At 49.0% G+C, this 19,671-nt stretch overlaps 1 protein-coding gene and 1 long non-coding RNA gene across 4 annotated transcripts in view; one reads left to right on the forward strand and one right to left on the reverse strand.

Annotated features, from left to right (window-relative positions):
* LOC144155477 (protein O-mannosyl-transferase Tmtc3-like) overlaps positions 1-19,671 on the reverse strand; it is a 431,255-nt gene that overhangs the window by 185,650 nt on the left and 225,934 nt on the right. The window contains exon 1 of one of the 3 annotated variants that reach the window (XM_077686943.1): positions 10,225-10,306. The exons of the other annotated variants lie outside the window; for them this stretch is intronic. The gene's annotated coding sequence lies outside the window, so the exon portion shown is untranslated. Of the gene's footprint in view, positions 1-10,224; positions 10,307-19,671 lie in introns of those variants that run through there. 3 annotated transcript variants of the gene reach the window in all.
* The window catches only part of LOC144155478 (uncharacterized), a 91,991-nt gene that overhangs the window by 72,050 nt on the left and 270 nt on the right, over positions 1-19,671 (forward strand). The window contains exon 2 of the long non-coding RNA XR_013319580.1: positions 19,178-19,285. This is a non-coding gene — a long non-coding RNA (uncharacterized LOC144155478). The remainder of the gene's footprint in view (positions 1-19,177; positions 19,286-19,671) is intronic.

Here is a 19,671-nt window from a genome sequence, read left to right on the forward strand (position 1 = left end):
GAAGACGCATCCGTGGGTAGGAAATTTCTGAATGTGTAAGAATCCCTGGGGGGGTTAAATTGGTCCGTAGCCCCCCCCCCCCCCTCTCCCTGTGCACGGCGCGCCTCATAGCTCATTTTTGTAATTTTTGTGCGGCGGCAGCGTCGGCGCGTATTAAACCTCACAATCAATCAATCAATCAATCAATCAATCAATCAATCAATCAATCAATCAATCAATCAATCAATCAATCAATCAATCAATCAATCAATCAATCAATCAATCAATCGATCAATCGATCGATCGATCAATCAGTAGTCAGTTTTTGCAGGGCCACATTATACCACTTTCTGAACTTTGGGCGCAAGTGCAGTCACGAGATTTGAATCACTCGTCGACTTCTGGAGAAAAAAAAAAGACCCTGAAGTTTAGCATCGGTTGGTACTCAGTATCGTCGAGCTTGCCTTCTGACCTCAAATCAAATCTAATACGATCAGATCAATTTATTTTATTTTATTTGAAAGCTAGACCAGCTGTTTATTTTTAATACTAAGCTGCACGAGCTGAAATAACCCTTACTCTCCCGTTAAATAAAAGGGTTCGGTTTTCCTTTATATAAAGTAATCCCTGGTTAACTCGGTCGTAAAACCCGCTGAAAATTTCGAGATAGAAGTTTCGAGTTAAGCAAAGTGCCGAAAATTTGTATGAAAGCTAACGGTCATGACAAAATCTTCACTGCTCAGGGGCGCTGTCGCAATAAAGGCAAAAAATGTTCACAGAAAAAACAAATTTTTCTTGTTTCGGAAGAAAGAAACACGTGATGCTTGCCTGTTTCGCGTTCGCATCTAGTCTCAGAAAAGAGTTCCCGAGCTTCTCAGTGCATCGAATGAATTTTTGGTCGCCACGGCTACATTCCAACTTGTTACGAAGCAGGTGCAGCATCTTTATTGTTTCTGTCGTTGTAGGCACGTCTCGAGCCTTGTCATCATGATCAGCTGCATCGTACGCAGCTCTCTTCAACTTTGCAGGCGTTGGGCAGCATTCTGATAACGGGAAACTAAGCCTCGTACAGCAAATTTGCCGTTGACGACCGCTTTAGAACGCAGACCTTATCAGCTGTATGTAGTGTGTTTTGCCTCGTGTCCTCTCTGCAACACTTCTCGAGATATCCGCCGTCCCCCTAAAACAAATGTTTCGAGATAGGGGGGGGGGGGGGGGGGGGGGGGGGGGGTGGGGAATACATGGCGCCTATGGCACGGCAAAAAAAAAAAAAGAGTCGGCTTAACCGATATTCAAAGATATGCGAATTAGAGTTAACGAGGGATTACTTATAAATATATCGCCTTAGTTTATGACATCCTAGCGAGGAAAGCGATAACGTTTCATGCGCAGTAACGAAAACCAGTGAACACGGATAACAATCATGTCTGGCTGAAGTAGGCTTCCGGAAATAGGGGTTAATTTGACGACTCAGCACAAATTTTGCCAACGTATACTAACAGATTTCGTTCACTTGCAGGTAGATCAAATTTGAGTAAACTTTCGCATTCAGACGTAGTTCAAGTTTCGGCCCTTGCTTTGTTCCTCGGAAGCGGCTTCGCCATGGCCTCTTTTTATTTTTGACATTTATATTTTCATTTATCTGTTATATTTGGATTTACACATTATTATATTTTATACTTTTTGTCAAAATTTTACCCCCCCCCCTTCCCCCCCTGCGCTAATGCCTTTAAGCGAAGTCAGCAGTGTCCAGCGATGTAGAGGATTCAGAAGCGGCTGTTCACCTCTCCCACTTGGGCTCCAAAGCACAGCATGGCAAGGAGATGCGCGAGAGTGGCTGAGAGAGGGGTGCAGTTCAGGTGGCGCTCTGACGTCAACGGGCCCTGAGCGCTCCCTTCTTTAGCCGACGCAGAGCGGTTAGAAAAGGCGCGGACCCGCCGCGGTGGCTCAGTCACTGGTCGGCGACTTTGGCTAGTTTCGGTTTCCGAAATTGTGGCGATCCTAGCGGCACGGTGCTGCGGCGTGGCCCTTCCCTTTCCCTCAGTGTTTCTTTCTTTCCACACCGTCAACGCTTCCGCGCCTGCTCACGCATGCGCAACAGCTCACCGGCGCCAATATTTTTTTTTTCTTTCTCTCGGCGCGCACGGCGGGCCAGTTCGGTACGTGCGTGAGAGAGCCGGCGTGCGAAGGGTTGCGCGGGTTGCCTAAACGCTTCCATGGGCGGAAAGTTTTGCTGCATTATAAAATACATTCGAATGTATTCTAAATATGGGGCAGCGGAGGAAGGAGTGTTACCACTCCTGCGCAGCTCTGTGGTGCAGCAACACAGGGCGGTACAGTTCGACCAAGTTTCTCGCCTTCTCCAAAGACAACAGGTAAGCAAATTAGATTTGTACAAGTTATAGTGAATTCCTTAAAAGCCGACTGATTGCACTCTTCTGTTTTCAAAATAATTCGCGCATGTAACGTGAAGTTAATGAGACATGTCACTCGTCTTGGAGTGGAAACTAATGTGCAAATATATCCCAGCTGTGCAGGTACGCAAAGTTTTAGTAGAAGTAAACGTGTCTTTGGCACGCACACACTTGCTCGCAAGATCAATTTGTGGTGGCATTGCCGCTTTTTGATGATTGCCTTAGTAACTGCTGGAACGTCGATTCAGTATACTTATCAAGGTATTTTTTGTTGTTTCGTGCAGCAGGTATGAGTCTAGCTTTGGGCTCCAAGTCGAGGATGGTTTGCGACTTCATTGGACGTTTCCTCCGGTGACTCTCCTCAATCCATCCAATGTCATCACGACGCACCTGCTCACAAAGAAGGCAAGCTCAACTGTACGCGCTTCTTGCCTTTCATGGCGTACATACTACAACATCGATTGATGGCGTGGTGGTGCTGCGCCCTAAGCATTTTTTCCTCCCCCGTCTTGCTCCAAAACGTATATTTGCGGCGAAACTACTGCCAAGCGTTGCTTCAGAGCTCCGAAAAATCTGACGTAACTCCGCGGTGTTCAATGCAAGTCGATTTTCACATGAAGCAGTGGAAGGCCAAACCGAAATACATGCGTTGTCTGCAGCCGCCATTGCAAGCGTTTCGCTCATTAAAAAATAAATAAAACCAAGTAGCATTGCCGGCTTTGCTGTTCAATCTAAACTGCGCGCCCGCGCCTTGTCATCTTATCGCGAATGTGTTTGGTGTTCCATAGTTCTGAAGTTAGAATGGTCATGCCGTATCGGACAGGATGAGATAAGAGGCGCTCCCCAGACGCGAGTTAGAGGGTAGCTTGTAACAACCTGGCCGATATCTGCGGCTTAAAATACAGGAAAGCTTCTTTTTTTTTCTGGGTGTCTTTTCCCCCTCCCACCTTCCCTCCCACCCCCGGTAAGCAGACTGTTAATTCACGGGCCATTAAAAGAAAAGACGGGTGCGTTCGATTTGTGTTTTGTGTTCTACGACGTGCACATGGTTGGGCATTGTTTTTGTACGTAGATATAATCCAGCAAAGAGTGTCTACAGTGCGGTCATTGTGTTGCAACAGTTTTTTATGGCTGCATTTTGTTGTTGTGAACATGATTTCTCGGAAGTGTATGCAGGTTAATGGGCGGGTCAACGCTTTCTTTCAGAGTTTGCGTTAACTCGCCCGAAAGGCAGGGCTTGAAGCATACGTGTTCGTGCTTTCTTTTAACATATAGATTCCCAATTATTGTGTCTCTGAACTGAAACGAATTTTTTTAATGTCTAAAGAACATTCCTGTCTCGAGGTGAGCCCAAGAAATAAGTATACATTGAGTGGAACTTTCAAGTTCTTTTCTTCTCCCGCCGAGGTGTGCGCGAAAACAAAATCTGTGTAGGGACTAGAACTTTCGAAGTTCTTCTCTCGTAATCAAGTATTGTGTACCTAAATGTGTATTCATGGCTGTAACTTTAGACGGAGACCGATACAAAAAGGGACTCGAAGACCTGTACCTGTCACCGTGTAAAGTTGCGCAAAAGTTACAGCCATGAATTCAGAATACCAACTAGCCCGCCTAACCGTGTTATTGTAAATGTGTATGTAGCACGTTTTTTCCCTATTGTACAATATTGTATGCCTAAATTTGCATGTTTCATATTTTTGCTTAGTCCAATACTGTGTACATAAAATGTATGTGCAATATATTGGTGTAGTACATGTGTTTTCATGACTTCGAATCAAATACGTCCTCATATGAATTTTGAATAAATGCATAGCAAAAATAATGTTTGTGTAACACTCCAATTATTATCGCCACAAAGACAACAATTCGACACCAGAAAACGTACTATTACCTACATGTTTTCTTCGTCCAATTATTAAACACGTTACTGCGCACATAACAAACGACGGGCGGCGACCATTTCGAGTCATCGGCGCCGCTCGTCCAACTTTCGCGCCTGGTGCCATTGCCGAGCGGCCCATGAGGCAGCGACCGGCGGCAGACGCGAAAGTTGGACGAGCGTCGGTTTCAGGGGCCGGCGCGCGGCGGCACGGCCCGGCTGCCGCGGGATAAATGACGTCAGCAGCGTCCGCGACGTCAGCAAACGCCCTTTCCCCCCTCGCCACTCGTTGCCATGGCGATTAATGCAACGTTTCTCAGAGGCCACGTACTACTAGGGGAGGATTTGGCGCTGCTGGCGCGAATTACGTGGGACCACGGTGGATGCGAGAGAGGCCGCCCCGTGGCTCAGTGGCTAAGGCGTTGCGCTGCTGAGCACGAGGTCGCGGGTTCGATTCCCGGCCGCGGCGGCCGCTTTTCTGATGGAGGCGAAAAGCAAAAACGCCCGTGTGTACGAGATTATTTCGGCGCACGTTAAAGATCCCCAGGTGGTCAAAATTAATCCGGAGCCCTCCACTACGGCGCGCCTCATCGCCTGCGTTGCGTCGGCGCGTTAAACCCTACAATCATTAGAAAAGGCTCGGCGTGGCATGTGTTTGCATTGTCCAGAGGAGCGAGAAAGGCAGAATAAACATAATTGAGGGCATAGAATATGCGGGTTGGGGTCCTTAGTTTGTCTTCATGGCAAACTCCCGCTGGGACGACCCTTTCCACGAGCCGAAGATGGGAGTTTAGGAAAATGGGTCGCCTAGGAATACGCCTGAGCAAGTAGCCGCTGTGTCAGTTATCCCCTATTTTCATCATAACTGGGCTGTCGTTTCTCATTACGTCGAGTGATGGTGGCGGGATCTTTCCCATCTCGCCTATTTTGTCGTCTATATTACACCCCTCTACCCCCCCCCCCCCCCAAAAAAAAAAAAAAAAACACTGTACATCTCAAATTGAAGCGCGGCGAAAAAACCTCATTAGGGTGGTTTCCAAGGCGCTCTAAAACTTCAAAATTAACATTACCGCTTGTATATTTAATAAGGCTACTGTAATGGAAAATACTGGTTGTAAGTAGATGCGACGTCCGGGAGTATGCACTTAGTCACTTTTCTAGAGCTGGGACACCATAGGAACTCTCCTTATACGGCATTAATGCTGTACCAAACAATCAATATTTGAGGCCCGCCCGAACTCTGACAAAGTTTCGTCACGATACATACATGCACGCGCATAGCAGGCAGAGCGCTGTGAAATAAAAATTATCCACAGAACTGGCCTGATCACTGCGCAACCGCAGAACTCAAAATGTCGTAAGAGACTGCTCCATTCCCCTTTTCAAACGTTCTACTCAGTGTGTGGAGGAAGCATAAGCTTCGCCTTTTAAAGTGGAACGTGATAGTGGTCCCGTTCGCATAGCATGAAAACATTCCGAGCGGCGAAAAAATTCCGCTCCTGCTCGCACACTCTGGCTTGCACTGTTGGAACAGCGCCCGACGATCCCGAGGGCTTCGGTGGGTGCCGCCAAGTGCCTCTACAAGGTTTGTCGCTAACGCCGATTTTTGCTCACTGCCAACGCCGCCGACGACCATGGACAGAGTGGCTGTCCACTCTAGTTCTATACCTGATTTCCTTCTCGTGTCTTGGATGAGCACTGTCAACTCGTGCAGGAAAGTTATACTAATTATTCACCTCGTGTGGGATTTATTACGTAGGCTGAAGGGGCGGTTTCTCCGCGTCGATTGAGCCCTGCTTTTGATTTCCCAGTATTTATCTTTAAATCCATGACTGAGCTTTCCTAGAATAGTTCCTGAAGCATCCTTTGCCAGTTTTCTTCCGACTCATCGATTGAACAAGAAAATGGTACCCGCAAACCTCAAGTGGTTCAAATATTTTTCATCTACTCGTATCCTGAACTATCCCTACCAGTCTTCCTGGGTATCCTTGAGACACAGGCTGGAAATAACTGCGATGAGATTGTGTCCCCTTTTCTGCCCCCATTCCTTATAGGGAACTTCCAACCCTTATGCATGATCCCCGTACCCGTACACGCTTTGCATGTGTGATCTAATAGCACTATGTACGTCTCCCCTACTCCGTGTTCTTTGATTGCTCCGATTGCTGCGGCCGCGTCTGAGTAAAATGCTTTTTCGTAAAGTATGAATGCCATAAAAATCAGTTTTGCCTTGCCGATTTCCCATTATCGGCTGATGACATGAATACGGTCCATTGTTGAGTAGCCGTTCCATGATCTAACCTGTTCCCTCGGTTGTTCGAAATCTATATGTAGGTGACGCCTATGTGGTCAGTACTTTCTACCAACACTTAAGCGACAATGCTACCTCCAAACAAGAATAAAACTTTTTTACATAAACAACATACAAAGAGCGCTGAAAATTCTGGAAATGTTTCGCCTACGTTGTTTGCGGCGCTAATTAACGCCAACAACGCAAACAGCGGGAGAAGTGAAAGCAGGAAGCAGCGCCTCCCTTTGCGCACTCCGTTCACAAGAGCAGTGCGCCGCGATGTTGGCGTTCTGATTAGTGTAAACAGTGACACTCTTGATGTTTCTGCGAAATGGCCGCGAGGCGGCACTTTGTACCGCGTGTAGTTGTTCTCGCTTGGTTAGCGCCGCTAAGATTTCCAGCGCAGCCCTATTTGGCCAGCGCGTAATGCCGTGGCCGTGGTGACTGAGGCATTAAAGCATCGCGCCTCCACGCACGCGTTCTTCGCGCTGATTTTAGCGCGCGCAGCTGGCTGGACGGCCGCCTCCGGTTGCCCGGCCAGCGCAGCGGGCGCTGCCGTGGGGCGCTGAATAATTGAGGCCCAGCGGCGCACAAAGCGGTGGCGAGGGCACTCGTCGCGCGCCCGGTTCCGCACTCGTCTCCGGCGATCGCGTAATTTGGTTAACGCCCGGCGTGCCTCCAATTATAATTTCAAAGCCGCCCGAGAACGTCCCCGGGGTGACGCCGCCGCTGGCCGCTGGGATTTGCTTCGATCGGCATGTTCGCGGGACGCACTGGCCCCGCCAAGGTGGCCGCCGGATGCGCGCCGCCGGTGTTTCAGATTATGAGCGGCACCGGTGCGAACGCCAGGCTTTGTTCCTCTGAGGACGACGCACCGTGTAGTCGGGGTGGCTCACGGAAGCACTACGGACCACCAAAGCACCCGCCGTCCGTGATATCCCGCCCACGCGACAGTTTCTGAAGATACAAATACAGCACTTGAAATAATATAAAATTAATTATCTTGAATATCTTTGGCCAGCAGCGCTTGATTTGTGAGGGCTAAGTGTCGTAACTTCATTCGCGTTGCGGCCGCGGATGAGAGAGCAGGAGACGATAGCATCCCTACCAACCTTTGTTCCTTACATGAAACATCGTTTACCCTTCCTCAATAGTTGTGGACACTTTGAGACAGTGAAGCAGCGCTGTCAGAATTTTTATCAGCGGAGCTCTTGTTACTGGCCGTAAGTTCGGTGTTGCAGAAAACTACCACAGAGGAACGCTTCACGCAGCTGTCTCAATACCCGCTAGACAACGGAAAGACACGAACGTCATGTCATAGCGTGCGCTCCTCGGTTCGTTCGTAGAAAGAGCCACGCCGTAATCGTCGCAGAACCTGCTCGAACGATAAGCCACATCATAGCGTGCGCCTCTCGGTTCGTTCGTATAATAGCCAGTCTTCGTGTCGTGCACATGCGCTCAGTATCGTAGAAGAGCCCCCCGCGTGGCAGCGTCTGTGCAGTGACTTTGCACCCACCACTCGCGAAGACGAGGATGACGACTAGCACTATGGAATAAGCTATGAAACTTAACTATGTGTCCGTCAATGCTCACCCACAGCTTCGCCATTCAGGTCTTGCGCGTGAGTGCAAGCTTCCCGAATGTTTAGTGCGCAACCCTTCGGCGCCCGTTCGTAGGCTGAGGGGCGTCGCCGTCGGTGTCATCGAGCGAACAATGGCTAGTCGGAAGAGTGAAAGGGAGCAGAGGAGGAGACTGTCGAAAAAAGGGCCCATCTCCCCGCGAGGGGGACTCGAGTACATGCGTCGCATAGGGGGTGGGTGTATTGCCTTAACATTTAGTGTTTGGGGAGTTGGTGGTAGTGAATGCGTTGTATCAGCAGCTTCTTGACGTAGTTTGTATGAGTCAAGGATATAAGGCGCGTTCGTAGCCTTTCATTCTGTGTCGGTTTTGTGGCGCAGTGGGAAGAGCACCATGTACCTCGCGTTCCGCTTACAGGTAGTGAATGCGTTGTATCAGCAGCTTCTTGACGTAGTTTGAATGAGTCAAGGATATAAGGCGCGTTCGTAGCCTTCAATTCTGTGTCGGCTTTGTGGCGCAGTGGGTAGAGCACCATGTACCTTGCGTTCCGCCCGCAGGGTCGTGGGATCGAAACCAGGCGCCGGTAAGTATTATTTTTTTATATAGTGTAGGGGGAGGGGTGCGGACCTGTTGTTGAGAGCGAGGAGGGTAGCGTGATGCGGGAGAGGAGGAGTGGGGGAGAGGGCGCACCTGGAACGGCTGTTGCGGACGCCGAGGCACGCCGACAACGCCGGGTGACATCGTGAGTTAAAGAAATGCTCTGCATTTAAAATTGGGAGGGGACGGTGGTTCATTTTGGTGGAATACAGAAGCGCTCAAAAAACAAGGACGAAGGAAGAAGTAGACAGCACGGCGCCGGTGGTTCGCCATGGCGGCGCGAGACGCTTCTCCGAAAGTGTGCGGGGGGGAGGGGGCAGTTTGCTGTGCCCGCATGAGACGTTCGTCTGCGCAACTCTTGGCGAAAACGTAAGGGGCGTATGCGCGGGACGATGATGTGCGCTCGCTTCCTAAGACGCAGTTCGATGTCCCTTCCAGAGACGCACTTCGCGCCGCCGACGCAGAGGACCACCATACCTGCCGTCGAGTGAACCCACGAGTGAGTGCTGCCTTAGCGCACTGCAGCCATCAGGAGTGAGTGCTGAACTGTGAGTGACGCAACCGGTCGTGGGCTTCGTCAGCCGCTGCAGCTGAATGAGCTGCCAGAGTGGAGGCTCAGCACCGCTGACGCCGAAACTCCGAGTGAGGTCTGCACAATGAGCGAGGCAACCGATGCATGTGCTTCGTCAGCCACACTCTAAGAAAAAAAGGTGTGGTAGTTTCTCCCTTAAGGGTGAAACAGGAATGTATCATATATTGCTCTCTAAGAGGTAGAAAGATTCTCCCTTTAAGAGGGAGGAGCGCGTTTCTACCCCTAGGAGTGGAGGAAGATTTCCCCCTTTCGTGAGCAATGGAGGAGCGTTCCTCCCCTGGCAGCGTCACCCAAGCAAGGCTTGTCATGCGGGAAAGGCCTAGCGAGCTGACCCTCAAGACCCTTTCCCCCCAATCACCAGCAGCGAGCAGTGGGAGGAGGCGCTGGGCAGCTCCGACCTGGCCACCCAGGAGCTCTTGGTTGAACGAGCTGCTTTAGTCGCCACCAGCCTGGTGGCCACCCCGTCTCCTTAACCCATCTGTTCATAATAAAGTTTTCTCTCTCTCTCTCTCTCTCTCTCTCTCTCTCTCTCTCTCTCTCTCTCTCTCTAGCGAGCTGATCGGTCTGCGAATCGAGGAAGTACAAATACGTAGGTTACTGTGGTTGTGTGCGCTTAAAATTCGCTAAAATAACCAAGAAATAGCACCAGAACTGCGGTTAGCAAGCGATGTCGTCAATCGTATATGCGCGACTTCTTGCATTCGTCTCGCTGCGCGACCCGCCTACGCGTTCAGAGCGAACGCGCCGCCGTAAACACAGTAGAAGTCCCACCGATTGCTTTCAAAATGCCGCCTTTATTTCCGAAAGGCTCGTAACCCCGCTGTTCACCGCACACGATATCACAATCATCCAATGCGGCCGTTTGAGAACAACCAGATATTGTTAGTCGTCTTACCTTTCTACAACCGATGCATCAAAACGCGGATCGCCTGCAGTCGTAAATCTCAGGGCAAAGGCCACCTTGCCAAGGCAATGCAGGCAACACGAAAAACGTATCCGTCGCTGTCGCATCCTCGACACTGCTCGCCCTCTAGCGTGCTCGAAGTAAAGCAATCGTAAATGTTTTAAAATGACCGATAGATTACAAAAAAAAGTAGGGGTGGGGAGGGGCAGCTACTAAGCATCACCATCAGTGAGCACTTACATCAAGGCGTTTCCTTGGTTGCCTTTATGGATAACGTATATTATTATAGCCAACATCACGGAGGTCGCATGTGGGCGGGCACATATTGGGAAGAAACATAGCACAACACAGCGACATACACTTCATTAAAGGCACTGCCAACGCACAATACACGCAACCCACAACATACACACGCATACACCATAACATATAGTACACTTTTGACATGTCCGCATGATCACAAGCCACGACTAAACATTCAAACGGCGACAAAGTATTTATAACCCTGATTGCCGAGAATGCAGGTAGGAACAGTGAGATCGTTGCTTGTTTCGATAACCCACGGCAGTGCGTAAGCCTTAGGTGGGTTTTGTTATTTCATCAAATGTAACCCGTGCAATTGCAAACTTTTATTAATTTGAGGTTTTGTAAGGAGCAGTAAAATAGCTCAAGGAAGAAAAAACGTTTCACGAAACAGTATGGCAGGTATGTTTGGGTAATGACACTCATGGCTTCGCCTTCGCTCTTTTAGCGTAGAGCGCACCACTGGTCTGGCAACCATTTAGCCAAGATGTTACCGAATGGGGGCCTTTTGTTGTTGGTAACTGCTGCGTCAATATGCTGCGGTCCGCGCTCGTTGACGAAAAAAGGGGCAGTTTACTATCATCGCTGACCTCTTTTACCCTTGGGCATCAGTATAAAACGTCCACAAATGAAGTGGTGACGTTGAACAGGGCGCAGGCGAGTCGCCCACAGCAAGCATGCAGCGGTGCCCACAGAATGCGCTTCAAACACACGGCTGGCGAGCCGTGCGTTAGCGTGGCGGGCACCTGGTAATAATAAAAAAGAAAGACAGCGAGAAAACAAGCAAGCAGCACACCGCAGGGGAGGTGTTGCTCATAGTCGTCCTATGCGCCCGATCGGCGAAAGTCACAGTGCAACGATGAACGGTTTCGTTTTCGGCGTCGACGCCGACAGCAGATTGCAGACGACAGGGGAGAATATTTCCTCCCCCGTTTCGGTGTTTCGTTGAGGCCGTACAGAGGGCGCTACGTGTAACTAGCTAAAGGGAGAAGCTCGCTGGTCCGGGGGAGAAAATCCTCGATTCCCTCCTTTTTTCTACCCTTTTTTCTTAGAGTGCACTGCAAATACAAGTTTTCTGTAACCATACAAATATGCCTGTCTGAAATTATTTGCCTTAACATATTTTGCACAGTCAAAACGGGTAAACAGCTGCGCCCAAATATCGCATTAGGGAGTATCGTAATCACCACCAATTTTTTTTCTTTAGTATTGTCAAATTCATCTTCAGCGACGAACGAGCATGGTTGCACAAAACGTGCCCTGCGTCTGCTGGTTTCGGCAAGTATGAAGTACGAGTTGCTCCCCGGAGGCAAACGACAAACTTGCCCCTTTATTCTCCGCTTGATCGGCTATTTCTACGACAGCCCTTATTCTTATTTCGGCGCTACGAGTATGGAGGCAGTTGCAAGTTGTGCGAAATGGTAGGTGTTCGTAACTAGTCACAGCGCGAAAGACGGGACAGACAGAAGAATAACCACAGGGCAGGCAGGTGTGTGAGGGCGATTCTTTGGGGGAATTTGAACGAATTCAGTTTTGGTTCAACAGGGCAGCTCGGAGAAAAGAGAAGACGACAGGGGAGAGTTGACAGTCAGTGCCCGTGCCATCTTCCATTTTTGTTCTCGTCCAAGTTGCGCTTTTGAGCCAAAAACGTATCCGCTGCAAGTTCATCATGCATAATAACAGCTGTAACTGCAGTTGTCATGTTTCGTTTCTGGTTTTAGCTTGCTTATTTTAATTGATGCAAGGTTAGAGAACTGGCTTCGGTGAAAGAAGTGGCTGCCTAAAGCAATTTCTTTGATCAGTAGGTGTTCATGGAACGTGTCGGCAAAAATACTCGATAAGACAGTATTCAGGCACTACGCAACGTGCGCAGCCTTCGTATAGAAGAACAGTAGGGAGCAAAGAAAAATCAATGGATCAGCACGCAATATGCCTCTTTTTCTGGATATTGAAAAAAGAAAAAAAGAGCCTTGCGGCGATTTTGCATTTCCCACTCAATACTGTGAAGCATATGAGCGACGATATCGCGTGCAATTGGCGATGGCAAGGACTGACCGACGAGAAAGTAGCGTGAGTACTGCCCCGTTAGCCGGAAATGTGGCCTAAAGATCGACATCCACTTTCGCTGTTTGTTCGGGTGTCATTTTAGTGAACAAATAAAGGAATAAGATTGATTGACATTTGTTCATTCTCTGAGGGCACAAACACGCTTGAAATTACCGAAATAAATTTTGTTAATAAGACGATGTCGATAAATTAGAGGGTTTTTGTGCATAGTATTACTCACATTCATAATTTCGCGCGAAGTTTCTGGCGGATACGTGTCTGGTAGCCATTGCTAGTATCTGAAGAGATGTATCGTGTTAGACGAAATTCACAAAGTCCGAGGACGCCTAAGCGCTTTTTGTGAGGTGTGAATGCGAAACATTATTGTCCTACTGAACGCCGCGGTGCGCTCCTTCTAGGCGGTATGTTGATGCCGCAACCAATGATAACTGGTGAACCGGCCGTGAGCCTCTGGCGGCAGATGTCATCATTGGCCAATCCCACTGCGTGGATATATGTGGAAAATTTATTTGGTTATGTTGTCCTGTAAATCAAATGGCAATTGGTGAATCGGCCGTGAGCCTCTAACGACAGCTGTCAAAGCCATTGGCCAATCCTCTTGTGTGGGTATGTGAGAATCCTGGCTGGGTATGTGGACGTTACAGCCAAACGGCAATGAATGCTTCCGACCGCGACTGTCACCATCACTGGGCACTCCACCTGACGCCTGAGCGTGCATGTTGTTATGCCTTTCTTCGTACATTACCGCATACCTTAACGTTGAGCCTAATGATGTGAGGGCCAACGTTGTCGACGTTTTCGAAGTCGGAGGCCCCAGCTTACTCTCTACGTTCATATGAAGTGAGCTGGAGTGTCTGAGCTGCGGCGGTGCCGGAGATGTGCGCTCGGCTCGCATTCCGTTGTCCCTGAGTTTGATTCTCATCCAATCCCAAATTTTTATCATTTTCTTTTCAACCCAATAGCTTTGCTTTTATCCTCCTTGCGCCGTCGGCCATTTTAGGCACAGTTTCGCAGCTACAGGCACGGCGGCCTTTCTACCCAATGGACCATTCAATGCATTCGCATTAAAACCGCGCAACAATCCTATGGCAGATTTCAATCCAGCAGCATGGTGCGAGCAGTATCGCCCATTGTTGGAGTGGTTATAAGGTAACGGAGATTTCTGTTGCCACCTTGATACAATGGCACAAGCTCCCGATAAAAAAAGAAATCAACGCGTCATCTGGTACAGAAACAGGTGCTATACCCTTCGCCATAGAGGAAGCGTTTTGAAACCGAGCTCCTACTTTTACCATCCATTCCCCCGAAGCCGTCAAAGACAGCTGAGAAAGCGAGCCTAGCAACAACAGTTTTATAGGCAACCTGCACGGTGCTAAGTTATTGAATCTGCCTGCAGTGCACGCTAGTGATTTCATAACCGAGTGGCAATTTCTTGACCAGTTATCACCCAGTGCCTGACGCTCCCCGTCAACGTTCTGCGGGACCCGTGCTAAAGTGCGCCGAACGCCACCATGTCTTGTGCAACACGGTTGATGCTTGGGCGGAAAACATCAAAGCAATACGCCGCTGTACACGAAAAACAATGACTCATCGGCGCGAACACCGAATGGGGGAGAATTTACGCTACTGCGCTGGCGAGGCGCTTGGTGAAATGACGTATGCTCTCTCTCTCTCTTTTTTTTTTTTTTTTTTACACCGTCGTGTCATTGTCGACGGGCCAGCCTACCGGCACGCTTCCTCATTTACAAACTCCGGTTGTCGCTGCACCCAATTCCAGCTTCAGCGCCCGCATCTAGCTGCCGCGTCATCGTTTCCGGTTGGCGGTGATGACGTCCTTCCGCGGACCCTTGATGAGCACGGCTGGTTAGCATGGCTGATGAGCACGGCAGCTGGCTACCGATATCGGCCACGAAAATTCGTTGAATGAGCATAGTAACGCACTTGGGCAAAAAATCGGAGATTTAGTATGTTTCAAGAGGGTAAACCATACCTTCCACACAGGGGAGTGCTTTCAAACAGTTGCCATATGCACACCTCTCTCGATTAGCGCAAGTGATCAGCCCGTTCCCACGCGACGAGCGCGTTCCGAGGCTGCGCTGCTTGATACGTACCGCGGTCCTCCGCCAAAACCAGACCAAAAAATAGCGAATTGTTGGACCGTGAAGGTCGCAGTCCGGCGGCGGTCCACGCAGACTAGTGACGTTTGCTGAGCTGTACGTGGACCGCGGCCCAAAACAGTGATTTCGTCGGTCGTGTGGGCGAAAAATCGGGGATTTAGTATGTTTCAAGGTGCGGAGAGGTTTCCCGCCGACGCGAGATAAATGGATGTCTTGGTTTCGTTACTATCGCGGGTTTCAAGTGGGCAATAGGCACTACTGGAGCTAAATATTAAACATTTCACCTTGCGAACCAGATTTCTGTGAATGCGCCACTTCACTTCATGTCTGCGCCCATGTAGCACGCGCGGGCGGCGTAAAACTTAAACGTCAAATTAGAATACCTGGCAAGGGGAGAGAAGAAGAAGCACTGCGGGTCGAAGAAAAGATTGAGCGGCTCGGTGTCGTTACTACACTATTAGGCAAAATGAAGCAAAATATGGATTAAACTATGGATTAACCTAGGGAATAGGCCGTTAGTTTTCGCGGGCGACCGTTCATCTTCGAGGGGAGTAACTGTGGCAGATTATGTGCCGTGTGCACAAATGCGGACTATATGTTCATCTCCGTCGATCCATAATGAGTAACGGGAAGCGAAATGCATGCATTTAGTCTCTTCGCTACGTCTTTAATCCCCTGTAATGGCGTCGTTGTTGCCATTTCGTGCATACGCCTGTGGACAGTTTTAGATTTCCAAAACACAAGTCATTGCAGTCAGTTGGTCCTTTAAATAGTGCCACGGGAAAAAAATGTGGATGCTAATTATAAGAAAATCGCCGAGGGTTAATCGAGCGGCGGGTAATGGCAAGGAGCGGCGAAGCGCGATGAACAAACGCTTCTCGGTTGGTTGATTGTAGGGTTTAACGCGCCGACGCAACGCAGGCGATGAGGCGCGCCGTAGTGGAGGGCTCCGGATTAATTTTGACCACCTGGGGATCTTTATCGTGCGCCGAAATCTCGTACACACGGGCGTTTTTGCTTTTCGCCTCCATCAGAAAAGCGGCCTTCGCGGCCGGGAAAAAAACGCTTCTCGGTGAGGCAATGTTAATACGCAGTGTTGCATACGATTCGCGCGAGGTAATAACGGCAAATTAAAGATTTTAAGCTCATCAACAATAATGCAAATATTATGCACGCTCTCCCCTTCAAATGGACACCTCTACGTGGATGCAACCAAACACCCGGCGAGCCCGCCTTGAGTTGTCTATGACGCGGAGGCACCTTTCATACCCAACCTTAATTCTCAACGATTTAAGAAGCATGGTCTCTAGTCTCACAGGATTTTCTCAACCACAATACAACGGTTGCATTCAAGGACTGAGAAAATAACTTCTGTTGCTTGTGTTCTGGCCACGTACACGCAGAATGCGACAAGCCCGGAACGAGAATACAAAATGCCAGGCACAACATGCGTTATAGAGCGACCGTTTTGGCGCTCTTTGCCCTCGTTGGCCTTGCACCATTAAACACCAACCATCATCATCGTTATAGAGCGGCCACACGACATTGTAATGGTGACGCTCTTGAAGACTTCTTCTCCAGAGAGTGTTACAAGCAAGCGGTGGAGTCGGACACAAACGGGTCTCGTGCGTCGCAAAACAGTCGTCCAAGATACTGACTGATATCTGGCGATATCCCAAGGCAAGCGGGGAAAGCTGTCCACTGGCTGTCTTGATAACAGCCGATTCATGGAAATTTGAAGGTGGGCCGAGTGAGGGCAGGTGGTTGACTGACATGTCGGTTCTGCCTTCATCGAGTGAAGTTAGTACCCACCGTGGGGGATTGGCGAGGAATAAAAAAGTGTACCCCGATCTGGTTGAGGCTTAATACGTAGACCTACTCCATGTTTGTAAGAATGATTACAGGTATGATCGCACCGCAAGTGAAAGTGTCTGTTATACTGTTATCACATGGCACGCAAAGCCGATTTTTTTGCTTGTTTCCATTGCGTTGTTGCGTCACAGCTTCTTTATGTTCTTGTTTTAAAATCAACACGTGCCGCTATGGATGCCAGCGTCCCCACCTTTTAGAGGCGAAGCCTTTTATGGGCTCGGGCTGTCGGCCTCTCCTCCGATCGTCGTCATAGTTTCATGTAGTCACGGTACTAAAACACCGAGACACTCGTTTTCCAACGCCTCGCGCTGAAACGTTTTATCTACGTGGACAAAAATGCGCTCTAAAAGAACACACCAGGACACTCGTTTTCCAACGCCTCGCGCTAGAACGCTTCGTGCTTCAATGACTCGAGACTTTTACAGTAAAGCTATATATATACCTCTACCCCCTCCCCCCTCCTCCCCCCCCATACGATTTCATCCCCTTGGGCAAAAACGCCAAGGCGCCAGGAATACACTACACTGCACTGCAAGGCGCCAGGAATACACTGCATGCTTCGCCCCTCCCCAGGTTTACCGTTAGGGGAGATATTCCATTTTTTTTTGTGATGTCGCGCAGTGAAATACGTTTACAGAATTAGAAAAACGAAAAGTAAATCAGCTACGCTGAACGTAATAATGAACTGAATCACCCAATAATTATAGTATCCTTAGCAATTCCAATCCCCTGACGACATCATCTTTGTCGGTCATGGCAATGACCGACAAAGATGATGTCAATAAAAGATGACAAAGATGACAATGACAAAGACGAAACTGGCAATGTTTCATGGATTCGGACCGCATTTTTTTTTACTGCAATGTAAGCTAAGGTTAGTAAGGTGGCGTCGACATGTCGTCGAGAAGTAGGCTTTTGGGGAAAGTCGAAACTTGGTGTTATATTCAAATACACGAGAAACACGAATGTCGCTTGCGTAAATTATTGCGTGCAAAGAAAGCTAACCGTATATACAAAACCGTATAAACAAAAGCTTTTAAATGTGGCAACACACTAAAGTCAACTGCGTCACATGGCCATGAGCCACAATTTGCCAAAATTGGGTTCACAGTAGCTTCACTCCGTGTAGGTTGATGCAAGCGAAAGAAATACAAGCTTCGCCTGTTCCTTAATTGCGCAACTAATTTATGTTTTCACAGATGTAATAACTACACAAAACCACTGGCAGCATTAACATAGTTTCAAATAGAGTATTTTAGCTTGAGTGTCACCAAAGAAGGAAAAGATGTTCACGTATTCATTCCGCTTTGGTTTTCAGCCAATGAGGTGCCGTGCGCGTGCAAATCGGCGCACAAAAGGCCTACGCGACGTCGGTTGTGGCAATTTCAAAGCGCTTGTGGCTAGTCATTTGGGAATAGGCGTTGACGACCCTAGCACACCACTGTTTCGTCTGCAATGGCTAACGACACCCCGCCAAAGGTAGGCCCTTTGTTTAGCGAAGAGCTTCCCGACGTCATCATTGACCAGAGAGGAAAAAAAGAGTACGCCCGTGGCAAGTTCCTCGGCGAGGTAGGCATTCAACTTGTCAACGCGGGGCTGTTCACCTCCGTGCACCGAACAAGCCCAGTCATGTGCAGCAGCGCAATGTAATAGGAAGGAGATGGGAATTTTTCACCGCGCAAGTGAGGATATAGAGCACGGCGGCTTTTATTAACGTCGCCATGGTTCATGCTACGGGCTGTTTGCGGGCGAACTACCTGATAGTGTTGTTTCACAAATTTCCGCCTCCCTTCCGTGTGCCCAAGCGAATCTCTCAATGTAATTTGACCACATCTGTCCTTCGCAAGTGCAGCGGCGTGTCTCGTCAATCAGCCGGAGCGTGAGCCTCCATCCTTGACGGTTAACTTGAGACAGTCCATTGCTTCTTACAACGTCATGCCTAACTTCCGACTACTGAAAAAAAAGGAGGGGCGGGGATGGAGAGGAAGGCATTTGCAGGGGTATTTCGCGAGCTTTTTGCTGAAACGTCGTTCTTAAATTTAAATCTACGCATAGGCATTTTTGCTTCCTTATTGCTCTTGCGTGTCGCGCAAAGGTTTTAATTTTTGAGAGTTCCCGCGATTGCTTCGAGGCAGCTGTGACGAGAAGATTTCACGACATCCGATGACGAAGTCACACCTGATCACGAATAGTGTAACAACGTGTGTGTACGAGCGAGCTGGTACTCCATTATAACTCCGTTAAGCGTAGTAAAGAAAACACAGGACGACGGAGACGAGGAATAGTGTGCAAAGGGGTTTGAATGGCATGTGCCTGCGCATAGAGAATCGCGCTGCACTGAGTGCAATTGAATTGACAGTGCCCACTCTCTCATCCCCGCACCCCCATAACCGAAGCTCCTGGCATAAATTTTCTAATCCCGTATAACGCTAAATATGCGCTCTCATCACGTGGATAGTGGGTTATCATGGAATAGCTGTTCCATGTGTTTTGCCTCCCCCCCCCCTCCTCCCCCCCGTTTTTCTGCCCTTGCTGACATACGGAAGTTTAGACTTTGGCCATTCACTTACGTATCTTTTCTGCAGGGAACTTTCGCGAGATGCTACGAACTGAAGGACAAGGAGACTAGCACAGTCTACGCTGGCAAAACAGTCTCCAAGCGACTTCTGGAAAAGTATCACATGAAAGAACAGGTATGCCTTGGTGATGCAATGGCCGTTGCCTTCTGGTGTAAAACTATCCATTTTAGCTCCACCTCTTTGATCTCTTCTCTCTGTGTTCATGCATGGCCTCCCCTTTCTTTGGAGGGGTATACGGATTCAGGCTGGTAGTGAATATGGGCCGGAAACACCACACCCGTTTGTGTGGCTTAAGTGTCTGCGGGCTGGCACTCCGGGAAATGAAAAAAACATGCCAGGCAGTTTTGATTAGCACGCCTCCTCCCTTCCCCTCTATAGGTAAGGTGCGGCTGCAGCACATTCAGGTTTCAAACTACATGTATATGTGCTGTCAATGGAAACAAGATGTTTAGCATGTTGAATAGAGTGTGCTCGGCTAAGGCTGCATGTGCCCCTAGCCT

The sequence above is a fragment of the Haemaphysalis longicornis genome, unplaced genomic scaffold (genome assembly GCF_048455015.1).
Source record: "Haemaphysalis longicornis isolate Haplotype H1 unplaced genomic scaffold, Haemaphysalis longicornis Haplotype H1 scaffold_1, whole genome shotgun sequence".
In the NCBI taxonomy this organism is placed as follows: Eukaryota; Metazoa; Arthropoda; class Arachnida; order Ixodida; family Ixodidae; genus Haemaphysalis; species Haemaphysalis longicornis.